The sequence below is a fragment of the Lactuca virosa genome, chromosome 5 (genome assembly GCF_052849685.1).
Source record: "Lactuca virosa cultivar CGN04683 chromosome 5, Lactuca_virosa_CGN04683_v6, whole genome shotgun sequence".
NCBI lineage: Eukaryota > Viridiplantae > Streptophyta > Magnoliopsida > Asterales > Asteraceae > Lactuca > Lactuca virosa.
In genome coordinates, this window is record NC_136430.1 from 186,046,645 (window position 1) to 186,072,033 (window position 25,389).

Below are 25,389 nucleotides of genomic sequence, written 5' to 3' on the forward strand. Positions count from 1 at the left end.
CAATTCTCATAAAGCTGGAACACATAAAGCAGGCACATAAGGCATCATTCCTAGATCCTTAGTCCTATTCTAGCATGATGTTCTACTGAAACTGGAACTGATAATCATAACAATAACTTGTATGGGTACTTTGGGGAAAAATTACTTGAGCTCGGCCGGTCGCGCACATCACACACCTTGTTCTTTCTTTCTCGAAACTCTTTTACTTAGTCTTTAGAAAAATCATTTCTTTATAAAAATCTTTTAATCCCTCGATTTGAGTCCAGACACCCCCGAAGGTGTGTCCGAATCCCTCAAACCAGGGCTCTGATACCAACTTGTAACATCCCAAAAATACCAGCTAAAAATTTCATTTTTAAATTAGGTTAATACATAAAAACACCGTTACAAAACATTCATAATATTAATTCATGTCTGAAAACCATTAACATCATAGTAAAATATTCAGAGTACATCCCAGAAAATCCATAGTGCGGAAACAAGAGTGTGTGTGATATGCCGCTACCGCGCCGGCTCCTTTCCCCTAGCTGAAGAGGTACCTGAAAACAAAAACTATAAAACGTAAGCACGAAGCTTAGTGAGTTCCCCCAACGAACCTCATACCATATAATCACCTAGCATACATGTCTTCCGGGCATTTCTGGGTGCCCGACCTTCCCCTTCGGTCATGTCGACCGGATACTGCCTAGCATATCTGGGTGCTGGCCTACCCCTTCGGTCCTGTCGACCGGATCGGGGGCTGTTTCACCCCCTACTACTGCTATCACATAATAACATATCACATAACCCATACATCATAATCTGCTAGCACATAAAGCATATCAGGTAGTAACAAACCTAGATGATTATCACACAGACAGTCATCTATCATACGACTCCTACTAGTGGCCCGGCATTGTGGCCTTAGACCCACTTCTACTCGAAGGTAACTCACCTCGAGGGTAGCTGCTGAAAACCCGCTCAACCTACGCCTGGCTGTCGCACCGGTAACCCTCCGGCTATAAATCTGTAATCATGGATTAGGTACTCATAAATACCCCTTAGGTCAAATGACTGGTCAAAGTCAACTTCTTAGTCAAAGTCAACTCTCTGATTGACTGGACTCGCCGAGTCCATATAGCGACTCGCCGAGTCCTTCTACGTCTAGCCCGACTCTGACTCATCGGGTCCCTGTTCCCACTCACTGAGTCAGCCTGACTCGCTAAACGGGGACAACTGACAAACCCGCGACTGGACTCGCCGAGTCCAAGGAGGAGACTCGCCGAGTCCGACGAACAGATCTCACAATTCGCTCCAATCTTCCATCAGAACATCAACCTTGGAGATTTGGAGATTTTGGGACTATAGTTACACGTTAAATTGCTAATTCCACGTGCGACTACGAAGGGTTGGACCTCCTACACTTAAACCCTTCTTATCCTAGTGACAGTTCATATGACTCGCCGAGTTTGAAGAACACTCGCCGAGTTCAAGGCTATATTCAAGGGACTCGCCGAGTGACAGTTCATACGACTCGCCGAGTACCAGGCAATCTTCATAGGACTCGCCGAGTTGTTCATCCAACTCGTCGAGTCTAAGGCCATCTTCATGGAACTCGTCGAGTGCACTTTGGTACTCGTCGAGTTCCCTTCGACTCTTCACCCAATCTGGCCAAATCTGAGACATGCAACTGATCCAACTCATGGGTCTCAGTTCCTAGGGTCTGGTTATCACATATACACACGAAATCTGGGGGTTTTAAGGCTTGAAGATCAACCATTGGGGACAAAAAGGAACCTAAGAGCTAATGAGCAAAGTGAGGGTTTTATTACCTGATTTGATGCCTTCCCCAGAGTAGATTTCGGATCTACCTTCACTTCTGGAACACTCCAACTTCCTCCTTCTTCTTCTAAGCTCCAAAACCTTCTTTGGAAGATCAAAATCACTCAAGAACACTAAAGGAGCTAGGGTTGTTCTCTACTGCTCTCTGGGAGGAAAATGGGACGAAATGGGTGTTTTAGAATGGTTAAAATAGGGTGCAATGTCTGAAAATAGAGTATCATCCAGACAGGTGGACTCGCCGAGTCCATATGTCGACTCGCCGAGTTCCCGGCTTAAATCCCGTGTCCACCTCGCTGCTACTCGGCGAGTCGGGACGCAGACTCGCCGAGTTCATGGCAAAAATTTAAGAAAATACTTAAATAAAATCGTACCAGGAATCCGGTGTTACAAGTCATGAATTGTTGAAATGGTTAGATCAGGAAGATGAGTCATACTTCGTTCCAAAACAATTCTTAGAGTCATACTCCAAGATTGTAACTTGAGTGACATATCTTAAAGAAAGGTTTAAAACACTTGTCAAATGTAAGAGTAAAAGTGTCCTACTCTTGTACATTTGAAATTGGTAAGTTGTGATGTTTTGGATAAAACAAAGAATCCGCACTATCTCTTGAATATTTGGCAAGATAGTCTTATATGTCAAGAGGATAGTGGGAGTCTTAAAGATCCTAAAAAGAATTTCAAGAACTAATCAAGAATAAAACCTGAGGTTCTTCACTAGCACACGACTTGAGGTTTATAACCTATCGTGTTGACATATTCTGTGCCCATTCCAGTTAAAGTTGGCTTTGCATAGGAGTTCTGAAAGTTCTCAATTGGTTGCATAACAACTTGGAAGCAATGGCAGGCCCTGTACTGCCAGGTGGCAAGAAGTTAAGATTGCATAAGTTCAGTCCATATGAGTTTGCATACTATCTAAGGAAAGGTGTATGATTTTGATAAAGTTTTATCAAAGCATCTCGTATCAGAAATCTGAACTTTGGTAAGAAAGTCAATAAAGTATTGATTTCTAGAAGTCCATCTGATTTCTGAGTATATGTCAAAGCTAGTGGGACCATAAGTGTTATGCTAATAATCATCATGTTAGTGGGAGCATGATAATTATTGTTAGTGTTGCAAGTTAGCAATGTTAATTATAGAAAACAAAAGTTTCAATTGTGTAGGCTGCAGGGATTGAAAAAGTTGTTTTGCTATAATTAAGGGAGAGGATATACTTCATTTCAGTTCTAAAGGCTTAGATTGAGACCTTAATCATCTTTAGTCAAGAATATATATATATATATATATATATATATATATATATATATATATATATATATATATATATATATATATATATATATATATATATATATATATATGAATTTCATGTTGGATTGGTTCAACTTAAGGAAATTCTATATATTGCGTTCTCAAAATTCGATTATGATTACGGCATCCCTCTTCATAGTCAAATTTTGAAAGCATGGCAAATAAAAATATTGTAGCAAAAGACTGGTCTAGAATCATGTCTTTATGTGAGACATCATGAATCGTGTACCATTTGCTTTGGGTACAGGATCGATTGCATGTGCTATAATATTTGTCATTTCTAAATTTTTCCAAATGCCCAGCACCATTAAAAAGGGAAAAGGTCTAGAATTGGATATGACTAAAATGATTAAGCAATTGTCGAGGACAATCTGAGGTTTACCAAAGATTGTTTGCTCAGGGACAGTTGGAAGTATAGTGCTAATTTTGGAAGGACCATATTGACATATTCTGAAAAGAGGCATCTCTTGTTCAGAAGTGATAGTCAAAATGAGAATATGGAGTTGTCTCCATAGGTGGAAGTTATCTGTGTAAGATTAGAAAACTTAATGCAAGAAGCATGTCCAAAGCAATGTACTTTGAATATGAGACTTAGTTTCCATGGAGTTGACCTCCATTGGAATACCTTATAATGACTGTTGACAAGTCTTTGTGACTTTGTACATATTCATTATAGGAGGGTCAGTGCATATAAGTTTAAAATCTAAACAGATTTCGATAAATGATAGGAATTTGAAATTCTCACATTTTTCGATAAGGATTTAGGAGTGTGAAATTAGAATCATTGAAATTATGTTCAATTGGTTTATATCACAAAGTAAGGATCATAGACAAACATAGAGTGCATACTTGGTGTACGGCAAAGCTATTGTTTAGAAAAACATAGTGTACATGCTTGGAGCATGGGACAACTAGTGTTTTTAATTCAAGTATAAAGTTGATAAAACCGAAACAATGAATAATGAGTAATCAGTATGGTGATAAATAAAAGTGTTTATTTATATTCATAGGGGTTGATACCATATTTGATTCATTTATTCTTGTGTTTCACTTTGCATGTTTTGACTTCCAGAATAACTAAGTCGCTCTTCCTGAATGATTAAGTTATTCAAACCATCCACATTCGGTCATATGTTGGAAGTAGATATGAATCAAGACTGTCATGGGTTGGTTTGTAGAGGTCCAAGTTGGTGGACAAAGCGGTGCTACAACACTCATGAATGCTCATAAGTTCTGAGTATTGGATTCAACCCGAGCTCATTTGAATCACTTCATGGATTTTATCACGAGTGATCATGAGATGATAATATCTCATATTCTTCAAACCTAGAGATATGAGTTGTTACTATGAGTTGGTTATACATTGATTGCACGAAAACGCATTTGGTAACTCGATGTTATAAAACCGAAACAATGAAATAATGAGTAATCAGTATTGTGATAAATAAAAGTGGTCTATTTATATTCATAGGGTTTGATACCATATTTGATTCATTTATTCTTGTGTTTCATTTTGCATGTTTTGACTTCCAGAATAAACTAGGTCATTCTTCCTGAATGACTAAGTTATTCAAACTATCCACAGTCGGTCATATGTTGGAAGTATATATGAATCAAGACTGTCATGGGTTGGCTTGTAGAGGTCTAAGATGTTGTAAAAAGCGGTGCTACAACACTCATGAGTGCTCATAAGTTCTGAGTATTGGATTCAACTCACGCTCATTTGAATCACTTCACGGATTTTATCACGAGTGATCATGAGACGATAATATCTTATATTCTTAAAACCTAGAGATATGAGTTGTTACTATGAGTTGGTTATACATTGATTGCACGAAAACGCATTGGTAACTCGATGTTATAAAACGTGCCTTTGTGTATGATTCAACAAGTAATAGAACAAGCCATATGAGTCGAAGTTTATCCATTCCTTTTACCTTCGGGATAAAATCGATATTTGTGGGCCCCTCGATGATTTAGCGATCACACATGTGAGTGCTTGGCCAAGCCAGGACTGATTTGATTTGTTCAATCAGTCAGTCATCATAAATCGGAAATCGGGAAACAACAAATGGACAGAGAGAATGATTGATAATCCATGTCTCAGTCCATATGATATCTAGAATGGAGGAATATATGATCCCTTATCTAATAGACAAGTCATTGACAAAGGTCAGAGTTCATCGGCAAGGTCAGAGTTTAACAGAAGCTTTTGAGAGCTACGATTGCCAGTTGGTTTTTGAAGTCATACTCAATAATAGTTTTAGACTTATCCAAGTGGGAGACTGTTGGATTAATGTCTCAGTCCATAACTATAATTGGTAAGACTTGACCCGACCCGGCATGGTCTATTTGGGTTGCATGGCATCGGGACAATTGGATAGACAAGATGAGGAAAAAGGATACTAGTGATTTATATTAATATATTATAAGTTCTAATATATTAATATATAATCATATTATTTAATTAGTATTGATCAAGAATTAATTTATAATTAATTAAGTGATCAAAAGGAACTAATTAAATATGGACTCTAAGATATATGTGTGTGATGGGCCAAGTTCATTTAGGTTGGGCTAAGCTTTCATGGATAGTCCATGGAGTGTTTAACCCATGGATCATATGAAATGAAAGGTCATGGGTATTAGGGTTTAACCCTAATCTCCACACTATATAAAGATGTCCTTGGTTGGTGAAATGGGCACTAGTGTGTGTACACAAAAGTGCAAGGCCGATTTCACTAGAGAGAACCAAAGTATCCTTATTCTCAAGGTTATTCTAAGTGTTCATGGTGTTGTGTGAACCATTTGAGGTGTCACACTTGGGGCACTAGGCACTCAAGCTTCATGAAGACAAGTTACATTAAAAAAAAGGTATGTATTCTATCTATTTTATTACCCAAGTATATGATATTTGTATGCTAGTATAGGGTAATATCTTGGAAACTTCATATTTGCATGTATAATAGAGAAAAATATAGATCCAAGGTATTTAGGGTTGTATGTGCACCATAGGATGTTGTAGTATACTAAAACCCAACACATGTATGCTATGACTTGTTCTCGTCCTGATGTGACCTTTGCTTTGAGCATGGTCAGCAGATATCAAGGAAACCCTGGCAAGGCTCACTGGACTACGGTAAAGAATATTCTTAAGTACCTACGGAGGACTAAGGACTGGGTTCTTACCCTCGGTGGGAGTGATGACTTGAGAGTAGTAGGGTATAGCGATTCTAGTTTTCAGACTGATAGGGATAATTTCCGCTCTCAGTCAGGCTGGGTCTTTACCCTAAATTGAGGAGCAATTACTTGGAAAAGTTCCAAGCAGGAAACAGTAGCTAATTCTACTTGTGAATCAGAGTACATAGCAGCAAGTGAAGGGGCAAAGGAGGCGATATGGCTGAAGAACTTCATTAGAGACCTTGGAGTTGTACCAGCTATACAGGAGTCTATGGAGATTTTCTGTGACAGCAATAGTGCGGTTACCTTAGCCAAGGAGCCAAGAGATCATGGTATATCCAGATACATTGACAGAAAATATCACTTCATAAGACACAAGATAGAAGAAGGACTCCTCGTGGCAAAGAGGGTATCGTCAGAAGAGAACCCTACGGATCCCCTCACGAAGGGACTGACTAGGATTAGACATTTGCAACATGCGAGGAGCATCGGGCTGAGAGACGATATTAGTTTTAATAATTAGATAACTATTTCTAAAACTTGTAAAATGTAATTGACATTTGATGATTAAATAAAATTTGTTATTTATTTATAAGGAAGGTGTTACTATCTTATGTTAATCATTTACTATTGTTTCAATTTTGCATGTTTTGACTTCCAGAATAATTATTTTATTCAAAACTCTCCACAGTCGGTCGTACGTTGGAAGTAGGTATTGAATTAAGACTGTCATGAATTTGGCTTGTAAGATTTGTCTAAGGTGCATTATACATGGCAATGGCTGCTACAACATTCATGAGTGCTCATAAGGTCTGAGTATTGGATTAAACCCACGTTCACTTGTATCACTTCATGGAATCTATCTCGAGTGATCATGAGACGGTAATATCATATATATCTTCAAACCTAGAAATATGAGTTGTTGACTATGAGTTGGTTATCCATTGATTGTACGAAAATGCATCAGTAACTTGATGTCATAAAACGTGCTTTTGTGCATAATTCAACTAGTAGTTAGTACAAGCATATGAGTCAAAGTTTATCTGTTCCTTCTAGCAATAGAAGCGATATTTGGGCCCCTTGATGATTTGGTTTTGACTTATGTGACGGGCCCAGTCAGAACCTGATTGATGTGTTCAATTTAGTTCTATGTCAAACAAATCATAGATCGAGAAACAACTGTTGGACAATAAGTACGACATTGTTCCATGTATTTGTCCGGCTGATATCTTGAAAACAGAGGATTATATGATCACTTATCTAAAATGATGCTTCATAGTTCAACAGAGTTTTAAAGAGATACGATTGCTGGTTGGTTCCTGAAGTTATACTTGCAATTATAGTTATCAGACTTATCTAAGTGGGAGACTGTTGGATAAGGTGTCTAAGTCCGTAACTATATTTGGTATGAACTTCACCCGACCCGGCATGGTCCATTTGGGTTGCACTTCACCTAACAATTTTTATGGATATACTTTTGAGAATAAGATGTTTATGATCTATTAATATATTATAAGTTATAATATATTAATATGAAATCATATTATTTAATTAGTGTTGATCAAGAATTGATTTTGGAATTAATTTAATGATCAAAATAGGCTAATTAAATATGGACTCTTACATATATATGGATTGGGATAAGATTTATTTAGGATGGGCTAAGAGTATATGGAAGTCCATGGATAGTCCATGGAGCTTTTAACCCATGGATCCTAGGTAAATGAAGATTCATGGGTATTAGGGTGTAACCCTAATCCTCCATACTATATAAGGAGGTCCTTGGTTCTAGAATTGGCACTAGTGTGTGTGAGAAACAAGAGTGGGCCGATTTTAGAGAGCATTATATTCTCTCAAGTATTTCCAAGTTGTTTTGGGTGATTTGTGACACCACTTGAGGCATCCACACTATTGGTGCTAGGCTCTAAAACTCCAAGCAATCAACCACAAAAGAAATTTATGTTATTCTACTTAAATTTTTGTATTACAAGTACCCCATAACATGCTAGTTAGGTTGTAAACCTTGGAAATCAAATTTGCATGTATTTTAGAGAAAACATAGATCCAAGGTTTCTAGGGTTGCATGTACACCATAGGAGTGTTAGAATGCTCAAAACTCAACACTTAGTAGTGATAGGCTAGCTGTATGGGTCCTTAGTCTCTATTCTTGAACTTGACTTGCTGTACGAGTGGTATTACAGGGAGGTCTACTGGAAATTCTTTCAGGAAGGTTACGGACTTCCGGAACATCCTCGGTGCTTTTCTCTTCAAGTTTCTTGTCTACGGAGTGAATTTGGAAGGCGTGGTACCCTTCTCATGGGTACTTCTGAGTTTTTAAGCGAGAGACGATTCGGAGGTTTATGTCGGGCTTGTCGTTATTGATTGAAAAGATTTTGTTAGTCGGACAGCTAAGGCGAAGGGTCTTTTCGTAGCACATGGAATTGGTATGGTGAGGACCAAGCTAATCCATTTCTAATGACGACGTCGGAACTTCTTATCATAACGGGTGTTAAGTCGATTAAGAAGAAGTGTTTGTTAGAGCGATAGTTCATTCTATGTGTACTTTCTAGTTCTTTCAGTTTTATCCTTTTTATTACTATTGCGAACATTGTGTACCGCGTTTAGCGAGTACTAGCAATACGACTGCTTCGATAATTGATGATGATGAAATTTCATAATATAATCCCTACTAGGTCCCTCTATAATCGCTTGGTGTATACAAGTCATGTATAATTAAGATTGAGAAGACAGTCGACTGAATGAATCAGCCCTAAATCCAACCAGACAAGGAACAGGAAATAAGGAGGAATCACGCACTCTAAGCCTTTAGAATCTTAATTATATATGACCCTAATGTATACACTAAGCCATCATAGGTCACCTGTAAGGATCCTTAGTGTTTATATGAATGCTGTGATTTGTTCGGACAAGAGAGCAATTTAATTACTTTTTAATTGGCACCAATCTTAGTAAAAACTTAAGTTTTAAATATTTTTATTTGGAGGCGTACCGTTATTCACAGGTGGTTCCGGGAGAGTCTCTCCTGCAGTGATCATGAGTACCTTTTAATGTCCACTGGCATTCCTTGCTACTGGGACTTAGGAGATTGGTTGTGTCGGTGCTCTATAGAAACGGGCAGTGTGCCCCTTCCTATTGTAATTTTTGCAATGCATCTCCCGGCAAACTCCGATGTGATGGTAGTTACACTTGTTACACTTAGGAAGGGTTCCAACATATCGACTGACAGGTGCTGGAGCGGTAGGAAGAACAACATGAATAGTAGCAGCGTGGACTGCCATGATTTTCTGTTTCTTTGAGGTCTCTTGTGAAGATTGGCCCTTTCTTTTGTTCCAGAACTTCTTTCTGTTTCCAGTCAGTTTGGGTTTCTCAGGATCAACTGTCATGAAGCCTTGGCGAACTCCATGATCCACTAGTGTATGTGCCAGACGCTTGACACTATCGAAAGTGAGTGGATTTGCAACTATCACGTTCCCTTGGATCTGAGGAGGTAGTCCCCAGATGTATATTTCCACTTTCTTACTTTCTGGGGTGACCATCTAGGGACACAGAATAGCCAGGTCATTGAATCTGGCTGTGTAAGCAGCAAAGTCGGACTCTTTCATCGTCAGACTCCACTGTAAGGGTCAGTGACTTGTACTTCGCCTCTTGGGCAGTACTCTTCCATCATCAATGCTTTTAAGTTCTCCCAATCCATTAAGTTAGCCACTGTAAGGGTCAGTGACTTGATATGACCATTCCTGTAACGCCCTGTTTCAAATAAAGTCCTAATTCGAGGCTGTGGCCCGAAGAGCGATCATCATAAGGATTACGGCCTTTATAAAGGTAAGATTTAGGCCTATTTGGATGTGGGTAATGTAGGTATGTGACCCAATAGGTCGGTTTTCACTTTAGGGGTCAAGGGTAAAATGGGAATGTAGTGTTTCAGACTTCTTTTATGAATTTTGGATTTTATTTCGGTTAGGTTTCAGGTTAAATGAAGTTTATAGAAGTGTGAGGCTTCTCGTTACCTTTCTGTGGATATAAGTATCGTCAGAATCGGATTTATAACGAAGAAGTTATGGCCTTCGGAAGTTTCGTGGTTTTCAGGCTTAGTCGAGTACATGGGGCGTACACAAAGCGTACGCGGGGCGTACTAGTGAAGAAGGCAGTACACTGGGCATACCTTGGAGTATGCTGGGCGTACTGACCAGGATGGTCGCAAATGTTCTTCGGAGTACGTTGGGCGTACCAAATGTACGTTGGGCGTAAGCCAATCAGATCAGAACCCTATTTTAAGGTCGTGGACACTATTTAAACACCTTATCTCATAACCTAACCCTAATATCTTTAGCCTCCACCCCTCTAAACCCTAGAAACCGTCCCTAATCATCCATGGTGACATTTTGGAGCTCATGGAGTCCATTTTTGGAGTATTTGGTCCATTTCCAAGAAGGTGGAGTTGATGCAACGATGGGGGATCAAGGAGAAGCTTATGCATCTGGCTTTTGTGACTCATTTTCAGCTTAATGAAGGCATAAAGCTTTGAACTTGATCATTCATCTCTTAGATCTACCATTTATGGGTTTTGGTCCCTTTTTGGTCCCAAGGATGAAGCTTTATGGTTCAAATCCGATTCTTAGGCTTAGGGTTGCCACCCTTGGTGCTATTTGAGTCCCTAAGGAAGATAGTTTCCATCTTAGAGGTCTTAATGGGTTCATGCAAGAGTTATGGCCATTTTCATGGAAGTAGATTGCTATACTTTGAGTGTTGGGTTCATGTGGGTCATATAAGTCACCAAGTCAGTGACTTTATGGATTAAGATGTTAAGTAGAACTCAGATCTGTAATTTGGTCCCTTGGTTTGAAGCATTAAGTGCTTAATGGCAAAAAAAAAGGACTTAAAACAGGAGTACGCTGGGCGTACAAGCTGGTACGCGCAGCATACAAGTCGCAAACCTAGTACGCGCTGCGTACAGCTGAGTACGCCCTGCATACTTAGTCAGAATGGGTTTCGCTTATTGGGCTTCGGTGTAGGCCAACTGTTGGGCTTGTTTATCTTGGGCCATGGTTTGGGCCACGAGTGTTTTTAGCATTTTGGGCTTAAGTGTTTGGATTATTATTGGACCATCGGGATGCTAGGTGGGTTGGATTGAAAAGAAGGATTTGGGCCTCATGGCAAGACCCATGTAGAGGTTTGGGCCTAATTTGGAAATTGGGCCATTGATGGATTTATGGACATTATAGTGTTGGGCTTTTGTTTGAGTTTGGGCCTTATTTTTTGGATCATACTGGGTCAGGGATATAATGGTCATTTTACCCCCATGCATGGATTAAGGATTATAGTATGGGACCCAATTGCTAATTGGGTATATTGATTGGTATTGATAGCTCAGGAAGTGGTCAGGGCAGCAGCTGAGGATTTCTTTCAGGAAGCTTCTGCATTCGAGGTGAGTTATCCTCACTATACTAAGGGGTCTAAGGCACCAAGGCCGGCCCATTGGATATGATATCCTAGTAGTTGGTATTATGTTGAGTATGAGTTAGTTATGCATGCTAGTTGATATTCTAGAGGGTAGATCTGTAGGACAACCAGTGATATTGCCTGTATATTTGTATGTGTACTTATCTGTTACATGTCGACATATTATGTGGGATGGGTTGAGGTGATCCTGCTCCGTGCGGTAACCAACAAACCCGAGAGCATTCCAGATACGAGCTGAGGGCCAGGTGGGGCATTCCAGACTCGTACTGTGGGCTCAGGAGCATTCCAGATACGAGTTGAGGGAGTCTCGTACTGTGGGCTCAATGGCAATCCAGACTCACACTGTGGGCCCAGGGGTAATCCAGTCTGTAAATATGTGGACCCAGTACATGCTGTTATTTGTATATGTATTATTTGCAGTGTATCGGTATTTTGGGGGAACTCACTAAGCTTTCGGGCTTACAGTTTCTGTTTATTGTTTCAGGTACATCAGGGGATCGTGGCAAGGCGAAGGCGTGACCGTACACTTCCTCGATTTATGATTATGATTTCTGGGAACTCTGATGTTTAAACTATTTTGAAAACAAATTGTAATAACTGAATGGTTTTATATGATTTAAAAAGTTTTAAATTGGTTCGAATTGTATGGATGTTACAATTCCACCATGTAAGGGCCCTGTCAGAGAAGGTGCAGGCAGCAAACTTCACTTTGCTCCCTTCTGGGAACGTGCATATTTCAAAGTTTGATTTTGTTTTCTCGAACCATTGCATTAAAGTAATGACTCCCCCGCTTCCATTAAAGAATTTGGGTTTGTAGTTGGCGAAGTTTTTGTAATAACACTCCCTTGGGTGTCCGTGGCTGTCTCCGTGGTTAGAATGGTTGGCACCACTACTTGCCCCACTGGTACCACTCGCGTGGATTTGAGTTATGGCGGCTGTCACTGCAGCTGTTACAGCAGCCTGAAAGACAATAGGATCATACTGTGGTGGAGGTTATGATGGTGGATTCGTCGACGTATTGTTGAGGACGCGTCTGTTAGGTCTATGGGGAGGCATCTTTCTACCGTAAGGTTTAAAAGATGATATGGGGTAAGTCTTTAGTAGTGGTTATAAGTCGTGTGTCGATTGAACTATGTTATCTTAGTTCTGTGCATATCATGTTAGACTTTTATAGAGTTTTGTAAACAATTCATAACAGAGGTCTATATAAAATAAACTTATGAATTTTTAATGGTGACCACCCTTATATGAAATTCTGTAACTTGATGTACTAGTATTGGTTGCTATAAAAGAGGTGATAAGCCTAACACATAGTCTGAGTAGTATAATCACTAACTCACTACTTATATTTTTTTATTATTTATTACTATGACACACAAGGTGCTCTCTATTTTGTTCCTGATAGGGTAAGGTTCATTAACGATCTCTCTAGTGCCTTTCTCTTCGTCCAATCCTTTCTCGGAATCCTCCTCATGAACCCTCTTTTGGTTCTTCCTCAACTCCTCTGTTGGTTTTTGTAGTGGAGTGGCTACATCTACTTATGTTGTTCGTGCGAGAATGGGAGTGTCTAAAGAATCTATGAGATTAATAAAAGTATCTCTATTGAAATCTTTATGATGATCCTTATCGGGTCCTCCTATAATCACGTAGTGTATACATATTATATATAACCAAGATCAAATAGACCTTCGAATAAGTGATCCTACTCTAAGACCACAACCAAACAAGGAACAGGAAATAAAGCGAAAATCACAAATTCTAAGTCTATAAAATCTCAATTATATATAACCTTAACGTATACACTCAGTAATTATAGACCTACCAGTGAGGGTCTTTTAGTTTTCACATAAATTAGTTATAGTGCCTAAAATACTCCTATAGTATTTTGATTATATGTTTGATTCTAGAGCTTCTTGGTATACGAAGTTGATAAGTTTTTAGACTTGTTGTTATTGTATAGTATCATAAAATACTCCTATAGTATTTGTTAAACTTTATGTTTGGTTCTAATGTTCTTTTTCATGTAGAGTTGGTAAGTTTTAGACTTGTTGCAACACCACTATCACTCCCAAACACATGTTGGTTGTATCTGAAATAAATATAGTTGATCAGGCTATATTTATCCCATATATGATTACATAACTGTCTAGGTTTGACTGTAGTGTCCAACATCTAAAAACTTTTGTTTTTTTCTTCTTGTGATACATGTTCTAGTGTGTGTGTGTGTGTATATATATATATATATATATATATATATATATATATATGCATGTATGTACACTTTTATAAAAATATTGTTATATTTTAAAAGTATTTCTCTTGGTCAGAGTGTTTTTATCCCTTTGTATTTATAGTTGTATATCTTTTATGGGTTGATATACTTAGTTCACTATAAACAATGCTCTGATATCAATCTGTCACACCCCCAAACCGGAATGGCGAATGTCCGGGGGCGGAGGACGTCATGTACAGTATCACAACAATTGAATAATAGTAATCAAAGCAACAACAACCATTGTATTAATATTAAAGTGTTTACATTATATTCAAATCATAGTTGGATAACATCAAAAGTATATAGCAAAAATAAAACTTGAAACTACTATGCACCGTCTTCACAAAACCTGCAGGTGTACCTGTCTACTGGATTCCTGAGAATACAAGTGGTTTTGAAAGTGTCAACATTAAAGTTGGTGAGTTCATAAGCATTTTTGTTATAGAAAGTATATTCTTTGTTCTTCAAAAATGTTTGGGTGTTCCTCCAGAAAATCCTATATTTTCTTAGTATAATGGAATGTAGTCTTAGGCCTTAAGAACAATATATATGTTTCTTATGCTTAAAGAATAAAATATGACGCTTAGAATTTATATAAGTAATCGTACTTATTTCCAGAAAGTGGAATTGTAAATTGTTTGCTTGGAAAATAATGATGTTTATCCTAGAAAATCCTATATTTTCCATAAAACTGAGTTGTAGTTTTAAACGTTCAAAGACCGAAAAGTACAAGTATAATTGTCATACTTGATTTGATGATACTTAGTTTGATGATACTTAGTTTTATTCATAAGTAAAACTAGCTGAAGATGTGTTTGCCCTATAAACTAGATATGATGTTAATACCCTCCTATGATCACTTAGTACATACGAGTTGTATATAATCAAGATCGAACAGACAATTGAATGGGTGATCCTGCCCTAAGCCCACAACCAAACAAGGAACAGGAAGTAAGGCGGAAATCACACATTCCACTGCCTATCAGATATTAATTGTATATAACCCTGATGTATATGCTATGTAATCACAGAGTTAATACCCCTTAAGACTGTTTAAAAAGTATATTACTACGTAAATGTGTCATTGTTTTCTCCATGTGAGTTCTTATAACCATACTAATATTACAAATGGCCTGATACGACGTTCTTCAGGCGTAAGAATCGTTAATGACATTTGTCACCCCAGGCCTGCCGGCCTAATTGTAGCTAACAGTTAAGGTGTCGGATTGACAGTCCCATATAGATCTATACACAAATTCACGCTCTCCCTCCGGGAGACTCTGGTTATAATTTCAGGACTTGGTTGGTACTTAGGTAAGTACGCGAAGACGTCTCACAAATTGCTTCAACGAGTTTATGAGTAATAAGTGAAAAACCTTTTAGTAAATAGCATGTAAATTTTCCATAGAAAGGTCTATGATGACAAATATTGTGAAAAGACTCATAAATTATACCTATTATAATTTATATGTTTGTTTTGGTATTGTTATCCGACTTAGTAAAAATGGTAAATGAGTTCCCTAAACTATACCTATTATAGTTTATATGACAGCAATCAAATATTTGAGAAAGATACCCTTTTGCTCGGCATGTTACAAAAGGGCTACAATTATATTTAAGTAAGTGTTATACTTATATATATAGATCATATATAATTTAGATTAAAAAGGCAGTCGGACAAGTGATTCTTCCTTGAGCCCACAACCAGACAAGGAACAAGAGTTAAAGCGGAAACACCAGTCCTAAGCCTGTATAAATCTTAATTATATTTCTTGTGTTTTACTTGTATTCTCCCCTTAAAAACATTGAAAAAGCTTGGAAAAATATGGAGGTATGAACTCACCTCAAATATAGGTGCTAGTTCGGATGCGAAGTGATTACGAAGGATCCCCAGGTTAGAATACATGAAAGTAGCCGTATCCTAATAATATTTATACACGATATCGTATTTAAATTAATAATAATAATTAAATAATAACTTAAAGTGTTAGACAACACTAAATTATGTAAGAAATACTTACAAAAACAATTCATAAACATGTTTGAAGTGTTCCTGGTGTTCTTGGGTGAAAACTTGAAGATATATTCATGGTGTTCTTGGTGAAAATAAGAAGATCTGGGCAAAATTCTTAGGAACATATGGTGTTTAAGGATGATACTTGAGGGCAAATTTGAGATGTTTACGGCCTAAAAGTTGAGAAATGAATTGTGTTTTCGGATGAATACTTATATATAACAATGTGTTTTCGGTCCTTGATGGGCCTTAACTAGAGATTTTGGTCCTTAGCAAGTAGGGTTTTCGGCCTTAATGGGCTAAAGTTAGAGATTTCGGTCATAGTCAAACCAAACACCCCTTTTGAATTGATTTCCAAACTGTAAACCTATTTTTGATTAGATTCCTTGGCCGAAAACTCAAGGTTCTTGGATTCTTTGGACCGAAAACTCCTTGTTTCTTGAATTCTTGGCCGAAAAATCCAATGTGGGGTGTTATTCTATGGTTTAAGCTTTAATCCTTTGACTAAGGTTGACTTATATTATCTTAAATCAACCTAGGTTTTAAACTACAGTCAGTTATTAACTTAAAACGAGCCTTCAAGGCTATAGAGGATACAGTTGTATAAGGATTGCAATGTGGTTTCACTTGTACTAGGTTAGGGTTTAGACTTTGCTAGGTCTAAAATTTCCCAGTTGTGACATTATCCCCCCCGTTAGAGGAAATTTCGTCCTAAAATTTGAATTATGAGCGGTTATTCTTTGAACTAGGGAAAGAGGTGGGTACTTCAGTTTCATTTGATATTCTCGTCGCTAAGTGAATTCAGATCCTCGCTTGGCATTCCAGCGGACCTTCACTATTAGTATGTGACTTGATTTTGTTTATTCTGACTGCCTATTTAGGGATGGTAAGTTGTACCTAAGACGGGGAAGAGTGTGGGTTTGGTTTACTTGTCTACGTTCACTCGAATGGTAGCATGTCCATTCGTAGTCTTGGGCAGCTTTGTCCTAAAGTTCATGGTTAGACTCATACTTGGTTCATCTATCATCACCTCGTGTATACAATTCGTATATAATTAAGATTGAAAAGACGGTTGGATGGGTAGCTCTGCCCCAAGTCCACAACCAGACAAGGAATAGGAGGTAGGACGGAATCACACATCCTAAGTCCGTAGAATCTTAAATATATACCACCCTCGTGTATACACTTAGTGGTGATAGGCTAGCTGTATGGGTCCTTAGTCTCTATTCTTGAACTTGACTTGCTGTACGAGTGGTATTCCTGGGAGGTCTGCTGGAAATACTTTAAGGAAGGTTACGGACTTCCGAAACATCCTCGGTGTTTTTCGCTTCAAGTTTCTTGTATACGGAGTGAATTAGGAAGGCGTGGTACCCCTCGCATGGGTACTTCTGATTTTTTAAGCGAGAGACGATTCGGAGGTTTATCTCGGGCTTGTCATTATAGATTAAAAACATTTCATTAGTCGGTCAATTAAGGCGAAGGGTCTTTTCGTAGCACATGGAATTGGTATGGTGAAGACCAAGCTAATCCATTTCTAATGACGACGTCGGAACTTCTTATCATAACGGGTGTTACGTCGATTAGGAAGAAGTGTTTGTTAGAGCGATAGTGCATTATATGTGTACTTTCTAGTGCTTTCAGTTTTATCCTTTTTATTACTATTGCGAACATTTTGTACGGTGTTTAGCGAGTACTAGCAGTACGAGTGCTCCGATAATTGACAATGATGAAATTTCATAATATAATCCCTACTAGGTCCCTCTATAATTGCTTGGTGTATACAAGTCATGCATAATTAAGATTGAGAAGACAATCAACTAAATGACTCTGCCCTAAATCCACAACCAGACAAGAAACAGGAAATAAGAAGGAATTACACACTCTAAGCCTTTAGAATCTTAATTATATATGACCCTAATGTATACACTAAGCCATCATAGCTCACTTGAAAGGATCCTTAATTTTAATATGAATGTTGTGATTTGTTCGGACGAGAGAGCAATTTAATTACTTTTTAATTGGCATCAGTCTTAGTAAAAATTTAAGCTTTAAATTTTTTTATTTGGAGGTGTACCGTTATTCACAGGTGGTTCCGGGAGAGTCTATCCTGCAGTGATCATCAGTACCTTTTCATCTCCACTAGCATTCCTTGCTATCGGACAGTCCCTTTCGAAGTGTCCCATTTCACCACACTCGTAGAAAGTCTGGCTTACTCCGACGCATGGGACTTGGGAGATTGGTTGTGTCGATGCTCTACAGAAACGGGCAGTGTGCCCCTTCCTATTGTAATTTCTGCAATGCATCTCCCGTAAAACTCCGATGTGATGGTAGTTACACTTGTTACACTTAGGAAGGGTTCCAACATATCGACTGACAGGTGCTGGAGCGGTAGGAACAACAACAGGATTAGTAGCAGCGTGGACTGCCATGATTTTCTGTTTCTTTGAGGACTCTTGTGAAGATTGGCCCTTTCTTTTGTTCCAGAACTTTTTTCTGTTTCCAGTCAGTTTGGGTTTCTCAGGATCAACTGTCATGAAGCCTTGGCGAACTCCATGATCCACTAGTGTATGTGCCAGACGCTTAGCACTATCGAAAGTGAGTAGATTTGCAGCTATCACGTTCCCTTGGATCTGTAGAGATAGTCCCCAGATGTATCTATCCACTTTCTTACTTTCCGGGGTGACCATCCCGGGACATAGAATAGCCAGGTTACTGAATCTGGCTGTGTAAGCAGCAATGTCGGAGTCTTTCATCGTCAGACTCCAGATCTCTTGCTCTAGCTTTTGTACTTCGCCTCTCGGGCAATACTCTTCCATCATCAATGATTTTATGTTCTCGCAGCCCATTGAGTTAGCCACTGTAAGGGTCAGTGACTTGATATGGCCATTCAACCATGTAAGGGCCCTGTCAGAGAAGGTGCAGGCAACAAACTTCACTTCGTTCCCTTCTGGGCACGTGCATATTTCAAAGTTTGACTCTGTTTTCTTGAACCATTGCATTAAAGCAATGACTCCCCCGCTTCCATTAAAGGATTTGGGTTTGCAGTTGGTGAAGTCTTTGTAAGAACACTCCCTTGGGTGTCTCAAACCTAGTTCCTTGTGGAACCTCTGTCAAAATCGAGAAGTGAACCCAACATCTCGATTATATACAATGGAAACTTAAACACCATGACGAACAATGATCTCGCGCACATACACATCGGCTAAATTCTCGGCCGAGGAGCTCTCTTGGATAGCTAGAATGTGGGCACTCTTGGTCAGACGATCCACTATAACCCATATCGCATCAAAGCCCTTAGTCGTTCGAGATAACTTGGTGACGAAATCCATGGTGATCTATTCCCATTTCCACATGGGAGCCTCCAAAGGCTGAAGCTTGTCGTACGGTCTCTGGTGCTCAGGCTTCACCTGTAACATCCCGACTCCCAGGTATAATATTCATATATTTATTTTTGGGGTTGATTGAGTGATTCGACGAGTTGTATGCCCAACTCGTTGAGTAGAGTCGGATTGGCCACGTGGGTTTAATGACCAACTTGACGAGTCAGAGAGCCGACTCGCCGAGTTGGCGCTGGGTGAAGAAACCCTAAATCTTCGGGGTTAGGTCCTATTTAAAGGACCTTAAGCCCTCATTTCCGCCTCACCAGCTAACTTACTCCCCATAGTGAAACCCTAATCGCCTAGAGTGAGCTAAGAGAGAAAAGAGAGTTAATCTTGGGCTTTTTGTGATCTTTTGGAGGAGAAGTGGAGACCATCAAATCTTGGATCGACAGAAGGCTTTTGGATCCAGAGATTCTTCAGAGAATTGCTTCAGTTGGAGGTAAAAAACGCTAACTTGATCATTTCCTTATGAGATCTTGGTTTAGGGAGATTTTTTAGCGTTTTCTCCCATCCATCTTGTGTCATTGAGTCATTTGAGCATGGCTTGAGGTTGGAAGCTCAGATCTGGACTGTAGGAGGCCTTGTGAGTCCAAAGACCCGAGCTTTATTGAGCTGAAGGCAAGCTCTTGTGCATCTAACCCTTGTTGGAGCTTGTATTGGCATTATGAGCCTAATATGCCATGCATGAATGTAAAGCTTGCAGCTTTACGTAATATTCGAGCCTTAGGAGGATAGATACGGAGTATGGGGCATCAGTTCTGCCTTAAAACGTCTAAATGAGAATTCGACTTAAGGGACTCGACGAGTCGGTTAGAGTTTGTCCCGATGAGCCTGAGCACGTTGTAACTAGGCGAGTTGATGGGTTAACTCGGCGAGTTGAGTTGGACTTTCATGAGGTTTCTGAGGAACCAAAGGGACTCGACGAGTTGCATAGATGCACTCGACGAGTTGGGTCAACATGGATTGTTGACTCGAGAGTTGACTTCTGTTGACTTTAGGGTTTGGTCAACTTGAGGGATGGAGGTCATGGAGGGGTAAAATGGTCTTTTACCCATCCCAAAATTTAAATAGGAACTATCATGAGTTGTGATCTTTTAAGTGTTAATTAGAGATGCTTGTTACATGTAGGCGGGGATTAGACTGTTCGAGGGGTATTCAGTTTCCTTGCTTGCTTTCGAGGTGAGTCTTCTCACTATACTTACCTAGAGTGGTAATCTATGTGTGACCAGAGGGTCTTATGTGCTTATATTGAGTATTGTGATATCCTACATTATGTATTTGTGATTTATGTTGTATATTATTCTGAGCTTACTGAGTTAGGACTAGAGGGTCCACCCGAGTTGTGGGACCGGAGGGTTCCACTGAGATACATTGACCGGAGGGTCTTATTCGAGTATAGCCATGAGATGCTAATAAGATGTGTGTGGTATTTTGGGGAACTCACTAAGCTTCGTTCTTACCATGTTACATGATATGTGTTTCAGGTGCTTCTTAGGATCGCGAGAAGGCGCCGACTTGATTGTACACACGAGATGGAGTTATGTTTTGGAGGATCCTGGATTTTATACAACAATTATAAAAATGTGTTTTCGATAATTTGACGATTAGGGATTTTGTGAAAAGTGTTGATGAGATTTATGTGATTTTAAAATGAAAATTTTGTTTGAAAATTTACGGTGTTACAAGTTGGTATCAGAGCCTGTGTTTGAGGGATTCGGATGTACCTTCGGGTGTGTCTGAACTCAAACTGAGGATTTGAGAAAAAATTTCAAAAGAAATGATTTTTCTAAAATGAGAAAGAGTTTTAAGAGAAAACGAGTTGGAGTAGTGTGTACAATTAGCCAGAGCCCGAACGGTGATTTCCCAAAATGCCCTTACTTATTTGTGTTATGAAATATTTACGAGATATTAGTGATGCATGCTAGAGGATAGGCTAGGTATTTTATATTTTAGGGCTAGAGTTGTCTGATTTGTGATGCCTTAGCCTAGGAGTTGTTGCTATCTTTTATGTGCCTTGAGTATGTGCTAAGTAGGAGTATCTAGCAGGAATCTTTTAGAGAGAGCTTTGAGTAGTGGAGTAATCTAGGAGAGATACCTAGATGTGCTTTTGGAGGAATCTACTGAGAGGGTAGTTAGATGCCACGATGGGTGGGGTTGCCTGAGTCGGTGATGCCTTTTGAGTTCTCGATAGAGCGAGAGGAGTTATATGCCAGAGTGGTTTTACGTGCTGTTGGAGGTTATTCGATGCCCGAATGATGCTTGCTTTGTGATTTGTGGAACTCTTGATGATGGAAGTCAGCTACCGAGTGAATATGACGATATTCAGGAGGTAGATGGATGGCATCATGAGGAGTTCTTCAGCAGCTGATGGCAGAGAAGTGTGAGAACCTAGGAAGAGCCTGGGGAGTGACTTTAGTCAGATGAGTATGCTGGTAGAGGATAGTATTCGCTGGAGAGTGACCATGTGTAATGGGATTAGTGATCGAGAAGATTGAGCAGCTACTTAGGAAATCTGGGACGATCCGTGTGGAAAGTATGGGTAGATGTGGCAGGTAGTATGAGCCCATACTACTGAAATCAGAGGACCCATACTCGAAGCAGGGAGAATCCCAGAGGTTCTAAATAGCAGGTTAAGGGGAGATAACATGGTTCGGGAACCATGATTCGTAGCATAGGGTATTTTCATCTTTACCAGTTATCCGACGATGGGTGTTCAGTTTGACAGAGGATATTGTAAACTGTAGGGCCATGGGGCCATGTCGATAAGCTTCGATGGAGTGTACCTTGTGAGGGAATTGAGTTTAGATCCCGAGGAGTTAACTGGTGGGCTGCCAGTTGGAGTCGCAGGACTTGAGGAAAAAGTAGAGGTGATATGCTGAGGAGAATTTCGGTATGGGTTGAGTGATCGACCGATGGTTGAGATGTCACATCTTGTGACGAAGATTGCACTATTTCCGCTCCTCGTGTGGATCAAACGAGATAACGAGCTTCCGGATCAAGAGTTTGGAGGTAATTCCGTGGGGTATCATATAGTTGCGATGCTTTCACTAGAGTAATTGTGATATGTTGCTGCGAGGTATTTCTTATACTGTGAAAGAGTCATTGGTGGGGACTGAGATGGATGAGGACAAGGAGATGCCTTGGTCGACTAAGTCATACTTTTTAGAAGCAGATTCACGTGATCAAGAGGAGTAGGGTGCAAATGAAACGAGCCGAGCTGAGCCTGGCCAGGCTCAGCTCGGGCGCGTTTAATTTATATGAAGCTCGAGCTCGAGCTCGGCTCGATTCGAGCTTTCTTGTACTGAGCTCTAATCGAGCTCGTAAATAATTATACAAGCTCGGTTCGGGCTCGGGCTCGACTCGTTTTTTATTTGACGTGTCTAAATAAGCTTAAGCTCGGCTCGAGCTCATTAAGAAGCTCGTTTACCAATACCCTAAATCCATAATTCCCCTAATATGTATTTATTTTAATATATTTAAATAATAATAAATTATATTATATAAAAGCTCGTTTAGGCTCGCGAGCCTAATCTAGCTTAATGACATAGGCTCGAGCTCGAGCTCATTTAATAAACGAGCTTAATATTAAGCTCGAGCTCGGCTTGGCCTCGTTTAAAATCGATTTCGATTCGAGCTTTTAACGATCCGGTCCCGAGTAGCTCGTGAGTAGCTTGGCTCGTTTGCACCCCTAAAGAGGAGTAAACTAGGGTGGCGGCCCTCGTTGCCTACGTTGTATATCGACTGTGAGAGTGAGGTCTCTTGTTCCTATGATGATCCACACGATGGAATGTTGGTTGAGGGAACGGAGACACGGTGTGTGATAGTGCATTACTTCCAAATTGAGAGTCGTGACTAGTTCAGGATAGTTGGGATACTCGGCGGTGTGTCGGTATGAGATTTCGGGATTACTAGAGGCAGTCACGTTGGGAGGATTCTGAGGATTTCATCTGAGATTCGGGATATTTGGAGTTACTTGGTCTCTATCGGGAAGATCATCGAGTATTATGTGGTACGATTACAAGAGTCAAGTGTGATGTACCTGGTGAAACAGTCTATGGAGTGGACTGTTGGTAGACCAATTGGTGATGGTTCGAACTCTGAGTGGGGGGAGAACTGTGTATTCTGTTGAGAGGATCAGCGATCAGTTTAAGGGCGATTAGAGAACTGGTTATGGAGATATGCGGTGCGGACACATGAGACTTGGGTTATTGGTGAATGAGGCGAAGTGTAGAGCGAGATGATGCATGTTGTACGTGTTCAGGAAAGGATGAGTGTATCCACATCGAGTAGCAGTTGGCCAGAGACCTTATTGTGGTTAGGAACTCTTCGTGTTCAGTTTGTAGTGGTTTAGTTTGAGGCGGTTGGCTCGTTGAGGTCCAATTTCGACTGTTGAGAATTTCTAGTTTGATGTATGGGTTGCTATATGCACTCCAGGAAGGGCAGCAGTTATTTTGGCAACCAACTTCAGAGTCGGTATGAGTATTCTCACATGGGTTTTGAGCAGTAGAGGATGGGGTTTCGGATTGTCGTCAACGTGTTCTTAGTCATTGACGATCCCTCCGTGTTTCAAGTTGTGAGTTGGAGTATTTTGAGGTTACGAGTTGTGCGACTGGAAGATCAGTGGTCGAGGCAAGACATTGTGAGATTCTTAGAGGGTGTATTGCGGTATCCGAGTATAATGCCGCGAGTGGAAGATCAGTGCTCGAGGCAAGACATTGTGAGATTCTGAGAGGGTGTATTGCGGTATCTAAGTATAATGTCGCGAGTGTAAGATCAGTGGTCGATGCAAGACATTGTGAGATTCTGAGAGGGTGTATTGCGGTATCCGAGTATAATGTCATGAATGGAAGATCAACGGTTGAGGAAAGAGATCGTGAGGTTCTGTGATGGTGTACCGGGGTATCCGAGTATGACGCCCTAAATTTTTGGATTATTTTTAGACTTGAGTTTATGAGATGGCAAGTGGAGTACCGAGTGACCGTTGTTCCAGTGGGATCCCTTCAGCTAATTGTTATCGGACAGGATTATCCAAGAATGTGAATTATAGCAGGAGAAAGTGTCTTGTTGTGGCGATTGTCGTCAGGAGTAGAGATGCTTAATCTGGGTGGGTGTGTGTACCCATTTATGATTGGACCGCGGAGCATGAGCTAGTGGGCTCAGTGGGGTGATGACTCGAGGATGCGATTGTGGGGTGATAAGAGAGCGAGTGGATTCGATTCAGTGAGAGAGTGTCGTATGCTTGCGGGGAGCCGTAGCATTCACGAGTCAGTGAGAGAGTGTGTCGTAAGCTTGCGGGGAGCCGTAGCATTCACGAGTCAATGAGAGAGTGTGTCGTAAGCCTGCAGGGAGCCGTATCTTTCATGAGTTAGTGAGAGAGTGTCGTAAGCCTGTGGGGAGCCGTAGCATTCACGAGTCAGTGAGAGAGTGTGTCGTAAGCCTGCGGGGAGCTGTAGCTTTCATGAGTCAGTGAGAGAGTGTGGTAAGCCTGCGGGGAGCCGTAGCATTCACGAGTCAGTGAGAGAGTATGTCGTAAGCCTGCGGGGAGTCGTAGCTTTCATGAGTCAGTGAGAGAGGGTGTCGTAAGCCTGCGGGGAGCCATAGCATTCACGATTCAGTGAGGAAGTGTCTTAAGACTACAGGGAGCTGTAGCACTCATTAGTCAATAAGGAAGGATGTTGTAACTACGGGGCGCCGTAGTATTCTCTAGTCAGAGCATGACACAGAGGAGTTCTTAGGCTTGGGTAGACTTACCAATTGAGTCTTTGGGAAACTGGAGGCTGGACTAGGGGCGAGCCTGGGGTCTCCATGATGGTTGAGAATCGTGACATCCTGATTGGAGAAGTGGTGTACGCATAGATTTGTGGATCATAGGGGCGTGAGTTGAGTATCAGATTGGAGATGAGTGGTTCCAATTTTTCTGTTGAATCAGA